Here is a 6,649-nt window from a genome sequence, read left to right as displayed (position 1 = left end):
AGTTTTTCCTTCCTCACTCTCATAATTTTACGTCTTCCGAATTATCAAAGCGCCAACTTCTCCCCCTTTCTTTCTACTCGTTGAATTTTCCGTGTAATATTTTGAATTATCTTTAGAGAATTATTTTAATTTCTCCTCGTTTGAGTTGAGAAATGATCAAGTATTATTTTTTGATTCTCTTTTGATAATTACTTGAATTTCTCTAGGTTTGAGAAACCATTGAGTGGTCAAATGACCATTATTGAATTCTCTTTGAATAATTATTTGAATTTATCACCGTTTGAGAAATTATTACGTCTGGTCTTTATTCTAGGTACTACAAATGATATTTATACCACATTCAAATGGTCTTTGTACCATCAGAGGGCGTAATGCTAGACCAATCATCTATCGTGCAAGTAGTAATCATTAAGTTTAGAATTGAGTTGTTTTATCCTGGAGGCGTCGTGGTTGAGTGACTACTTTGCAGAACTTTAAGTAGTTCTAGAAAACATCTTAAAGAGAGCGACCTAATCCACAACTCGGTCCGATAATTTCTTCGACGAAATTTTTTCACAACTTTGAAACAACAATGTTAAGATGTTTTAAAACTGCCAAGGCTATCAAAAAAATTATTTGTAATTATGTGGTTGTTGTCTCTATCAAACCGCTAGAGTTTGAGGGAAGTCATTTAAAATGGTGGCAACAATTGATTCACTTTTTATTAACCCTTAAAAAGGTTACCAACATTTTGACCGAGGACATTCATGTTGCTCATTCTGGATCAACTGAACAAACTAACAACAAGAAATCTGCAGATTCAAATGGAACTACTAAAACTGTCGAAACTGAATATGCTGTGATTGATTTAAAACTCAAGAAAGATATAAACCTTTAGAAATAAAAGGATTATCTCTACAAAATTCACATTATGAACAGTCTTGCTGATGATTTTTATGATTAATAATGTATTTGCAAGACCGTAAAACAGTTTTGGGAAGCTCTACAAAAATATGATACTAAATGAGATGGAACAAAAAGTATGCTATTAGCCGCTGAAGTTAGCGGAAATATACCCGAACATATCGCATGCTCGAACATACAACAGAGTCGCCATCGAACTTTATTTATCCCTAAAGGGAAGGGAAAACATCGATAAAACCCGGGGGAAAGAGATATGATGGGTAAGGAAGTCGGTTATGCAAGAGGAAGGTATTAGCACCCCAAACATCCATGGTACTCCATGGGAACCATTTTGATTGTTCTCGCTCGAATAGGTGTGATATCTAAAGATTACTCACAAAAGAATGGGAAAAGGAAAGAAATAGATAAAGTGCTCGGTGAGGATTAGGGCCCTCATGCCTACGTATCCTCATAGTGCAATGAGGAATTCAGGACTTCGTAGTTCGAAGAACTAGAGGAGGGAGGTGAAAAGAATGGTGATAAAGGTATGGTCTGAATCAAATAATTGTATGATTTGAACTCCAACAAGGGGTGAAAACATGAACCCAAGAGTAAGGTGGTTATTACTAATACGTGGACCAGTAGGCCGCCACTATAGGGTAAAGCCGAAAAGACGAAGAAATAGGTGTTTGGGTACAGTCCCAAACATCTCTTGGTTCACAAGGTGACACAAGAAGGAGCACAAAGAGGTAAGATATTTGGCTCAAAGATAACTGGTATATCACATGAAGTGAAGGAAGGTAGCATATGAGTGTATCACGGATATGAACGGAAGGAAGTGACCGAAGTCACAAAAGTGAATATCTGGTGACAAGTGACTGGAGAAGTATTGTTTGAAACTGAAAGGTGAAAGTGTATTGGAATCTATAAGAGAAATAGGATTTGTACCATAGGGGGAAACAACTCTAACCGCCGCGTGGACCAGCAGGCCGCCACTATAAGGTGTTTAGCCAAAAAAGGAAGGAATTAAATGTTTGAGGTTGTAGCCCAAACAACTCTAGGTAGAAATGCGGACTACACGCTAGACGTCCTAAAAGGATCTATATGGAATTCCAAAGAAAGTGTATCTCAATGCCAAAGGAATAATATGTCCTTGAGTGAACGATTTATGATCGAAGGTGGGTAATGGATTATGAAAGATATGAGTGATACCCTAAGGCGAAGGAGGAAAAATTAGAAGTATGCTCGCCAAGGATTCTCATCCTCGTGCCTACGTATTCTCATCGTGCGATGAGAAAGTCAGAGAAATCGTAGTTCGGAACCACGAGAATAGAAAGAGAGGCCTTTGTCTAAGCAACTGGGGCTCACAAGACAAACACCACTTCAAGGAATGATTGTAGTACTGTAGTACAAAAGAATAGTATCACTTGCTGGGGAAACAAATAGTTCGAGATCAACGAAGGATAGTATTTTGGACCCAAGAAGGAGATAGACTCTGAATCGAAGAGCAAGGTAGGCATTTACCAATACGTGGACTAGCAGGACGCCACTATAAGGTAAAGTAAAAAAGAAAGACTGAATTAAGTGTTTGGGGTTGTAGCCCAAAAAACTCTCGATTGAGGAGATGGACTGTCGTTAAGACATCCCCAAGAGGATAGACAAGGAGTCCAGGGAGAAATATGGTTGATCTCAAAGAGATGGTATTGATAGAATGAATGGAGAATGATTGATTGATATGGTAGGAATAGATAAATAAGATAGCTCGCAAAGAATATGAATTCTCCTGCTTAGGTACCCTTATAGTGCAATAAGGAAATAAGAGCTTTTGTAGTTCAGCCCACTAGGGTGGAAAACAGAGAGAGGCTCGATAGGATTGCCCAGAGGCAAGGTAGACTGCTTAACAAGCAATGAGGTGGTACTAACCATGGTGATCAATCACAAGGACAAACAAGGCTTAGCCAGAGTCCGAACTCCATAAGGCAAGAATGCCAAGATCTGTATCTTATGGGCAAAGAATAAAGCCAGAGTCTGAACTCCATGGGCTAAAGGGGTTTTCCAAGGTCTTCACCTTGAGGCAAAGGATCAAGCCAAAGTCTGAACTTCATGGGATAGAAGGTTGCCAAGGTCTGCACCTTGAGGGAAAGCAGCAAAGTAAACCACAGTCTGAACTGATAAGCAATGCTTGAAGCTATTGATTGAGAAATGGGTATGTGACCCTAAGATAATAATCCTAAGAGAGGCATGAACTGAATGAGGATTGAATGATCGGAATTGAGGTGAAATGAATAGAATGGAGAGATGAATTGAGAGACTTGATAGTCGATTGATAAGAATCATATGAGAGTCTATGAATAAGGGAAAACGCTTTGAATATTTGGGGAATATTCCCCATACGCAAATTCGCTCTAGACGAGGATAGGAGAGACTCCGTCTCGTCATTCCCTATTACTTAAGACTTGAAGTGCATGATACTTCTCTTGACTGACAAGTTGCTGGTGAAGAATCTTCGTTGTTGATCCTTGTGTTGATGTTATCTTTGTATGAAGAAGACTTGGTAGTTTAATCGATTCGTATTGCACTAAAGTCTATGAATAAGGGCGAATGCTTCGAATATTTGGGGCATACGCCCTATACACAAAGTCGCTCTAGGCGAGGATATGAGAGACTCCATCTCATCATTCCTTATTACTTAAGGCTTGTTTCATACAATTTGAATTGTATTTACCAAGTATTGACCTTTGATTTGCCTTGTATAATCCGCTGCTTGGGATGACTGAGGAGGATGCCTTGATCGAGAATCTGACTTGAGGCTTTGAGCTCCACAACTTAGAATAAAAGTCTTATTAAGTGACCAAGGGTATTTTGGTCACTCAAATTGGACTGTGGGATTATACAAGTTCAAAGGATTTAATTAATCAAAATTGCTTTTGATCAATTTGAATCGTGGGGTTTGAGTTAATTGGAGAAACTAGGTTAGCACCTAATCTAATAGTTAACGTTGAATTAGACTACCCTAAGGGATCATGTCATGGTTAGTAAAAAATTCTATGTTAGCAAGATCCTAAGGGAACATGTTATTGTTAAGACCTTGGGTTTAAAATTCTAAGTCAAATTCTATTCCTAAGGGAGCATGTGATGATATGAATGAAATGTCCCAAAATTACTCCTAAAGGGTAAAATGGTCTTCCAAAAGTATCAAATCATGAACACAAATTTAGAAAACTATACAAAACTCCAATTAATTATAATTAAAGTCCAAAGCCTAATTAGATCCAATTAAAATTTTAACAATATAATTAGTAAAATTACCAACACAAAGCAAAACTAGAATTGAAATGGTAATTAACATGTTGGGCCAAGGGGGTGCAGGCCCTGAATAAAGAAAGCAGAATTCGACAACAGGGGTGTAGAAAGCAGAGTATTGGGCTTAATGGCTAAGCCCACCAGAAATTGCAAAGAGACATGTGGAAAAAAAATCAGTACTCACTCTCTCACCTTTACACATCATCTTCTATTTTTCATGTCAAAACAGAACCACCACCAGAGTTCCGACACCACTGCGCCGGAGGCGGCGGAGCTGACCGGAATCAAGAAAAAGCGCCATTTTCTTACTCCTCTCAAACTCTTCTATCCTAATCACTCATCCATTCTAACCACAAATTAATTAATTCTGGAAATTGAGCCAATAAGGTGAAGAACCCTAAGTACCAAAATCTAAAGTTAAATGGAGATAGAGGAAAGTCACATCATCAAGCCTTGGGATTTTGATTCTTCACTATACAAGTTACCATGTGGTATAAAAATTCAGCAAACAAGCAAAGATGAAAGATGAACATTCACCAACCTGCAAGACAGAGGATTGTCTTGGAATTTGTTGCAATTTAGAAGTGATGAAGATGAAGAAGAGAAAACTAGAGATTATGCTACTTTGGACCTTTAATCTTCTCCTTCTACTATGAACTCCTCCTCTTTAAGAATCGACTCTAAAAATTTCTGAATCGAATTATTGTTGTTGATGTTGATCATGTGAATATAGGGATGATTGTTGAATGCAAGAGGTTTAGCTCAATTGATAACAAACTTAAATGTGAAGCTTGCTCCAATGGTGGTTTGAGCTTTGGTGTAGGGTGAAGAAATGGAGAAGATGAAGTGAGAAAAGTTAAAGGTGATGTTTGCAGAAAAAGTGAGGACCCTGAAATGATAGTGAAGATGTAAATTTATAGTGCTTAGGCTTGGGATCAATATAGCTTGGAGTTAGGCTTGGAGTTAGTTAAATGAGGTATGGAGTTAATTGGGATGAACTCAGTGAGTTTAGGTAGTTAACTCACTGAGTTGGAAGTTAGTTAATTGGTTAATTTAGTGGAAGTGGTGGTTTATGACTGGCTATTACAGGTGGAACTTTGAATGAAATTAGGCTTTGATGTTGGCTAAGGCACAAGATATAACTATCATGACTTACAACTGTAGGTTAACAATGGTTGTGTTATGTGATTTTGGTCTTGGTTATGATTGTGCAAGTTGAAGTGTTTGTGAATTTGCTGCACTTGGTTTGCTGCAGAATCGCTGTATTCACAATGCATGTGGTTGAAGCTTGATGAAGTACCGAACCTTGGAGTGTCGTCGAGTTCCCACGGCTTTCCCAGTGTTCATGCAAGTGTACATTGGTCTTGAATTACAAGCTTCAATGATGAAGGATCATGCTTCAACCCAAAAGTTCCTTTCTCCCATTAGTAGTGCAAAAATCCTGCAAAACAAGTAATGAGTCGACTCAAACAAGGCATGAGTCGACTCAAACAGGGCATGAGTCGACTCAAACAGTGATTTTCCCAGGGTTGAGTCGACCTGGGAGTCGACATGTCCGGACCCGCGACAAAATGATTGAAAGGAAAATTGGAAATGAGTCGACGCAAGGGACAGGTGAGTCGACTCAATCAGGAATTCCCAGAATTGAGTCGACCGATGGGTCGACCTGTTCCGACCCGAGGGAACATGGTTCAAAGAAAGAAGGAGCATGAGTTGACGCAAAGAGTGAGTGAGTCGACTCACCCAAGTTTCCCAGAATTGAGTCGACCGGTGGGTCGACCTGTTCGGACCCGAGGGTTTTGCGCCGAGTCATGAGTCGACTCACAGGGCTAAAAACCTCCAAAAATGAGTTTTTTTCAATGTAATACCTGTTTTGCACCTTTCTATGTATGTAATGAATGTTTTAGGGATAAAAATGAATGGAATTGACCAATTGAATGAAAATGAATGGACTCAATACATGAACACGACCATGAACTCAAACTTAAGATCCATAACCGACACATGAAAGCGGGGAACGTGAGCCTATGGACCAAGCAATAGTGGCATGACGGTGGTCGAGTGAATGAATGAAGGTGGGTGGAAGTTATGATACCAAGGACTAGGGTTATGAACAAAAGACTTGAGCACCAAGGGGGACCAAGTGGACAAACCAAGTACCGGATGCTGAGTGCGACACATCACCTAAGATTACCTGAGATTAGGGTTTTTGAGGCCTTGGTGCTTCGGGGCAAGTCCAAACCAAGCGTTTCGAGTTATTGTGCAAACAAACCAAAGCCCTGCAAGCCAAACACTTAAAATCCATGGTGATGAATGATGCTTATGCATGAGTTAATAATGTATGCAATTGAACTCTGTTCAAATGGTTAGATGGAGATGTGAAAAAAAAGGGAGGGCAAATTTTGGGATACAACAGCCGCTACTTGAAGTATCATATGGTAGATGAAAGCTCTGTGGAAGCTCA

This window comes from Lathyrus oleraceus, chromosome 1, assembly GCF_024323335.1.
Source record: "Lathyrus oleraceus cultivar Zhongwan6 chromosome 1, CAAS_Psat_ZW6_1.0, whole genome shotgun sequence".
Lineage (NCBI taxonomy): Eukaryota > Viridiplantae > Streptophyta > Magnoliopsida > Fabales > Fabaceae > Lathyrus > Lathyrus oleraceus.
This window is presented reverse-complemented; position numbering follows the sequence as displayed.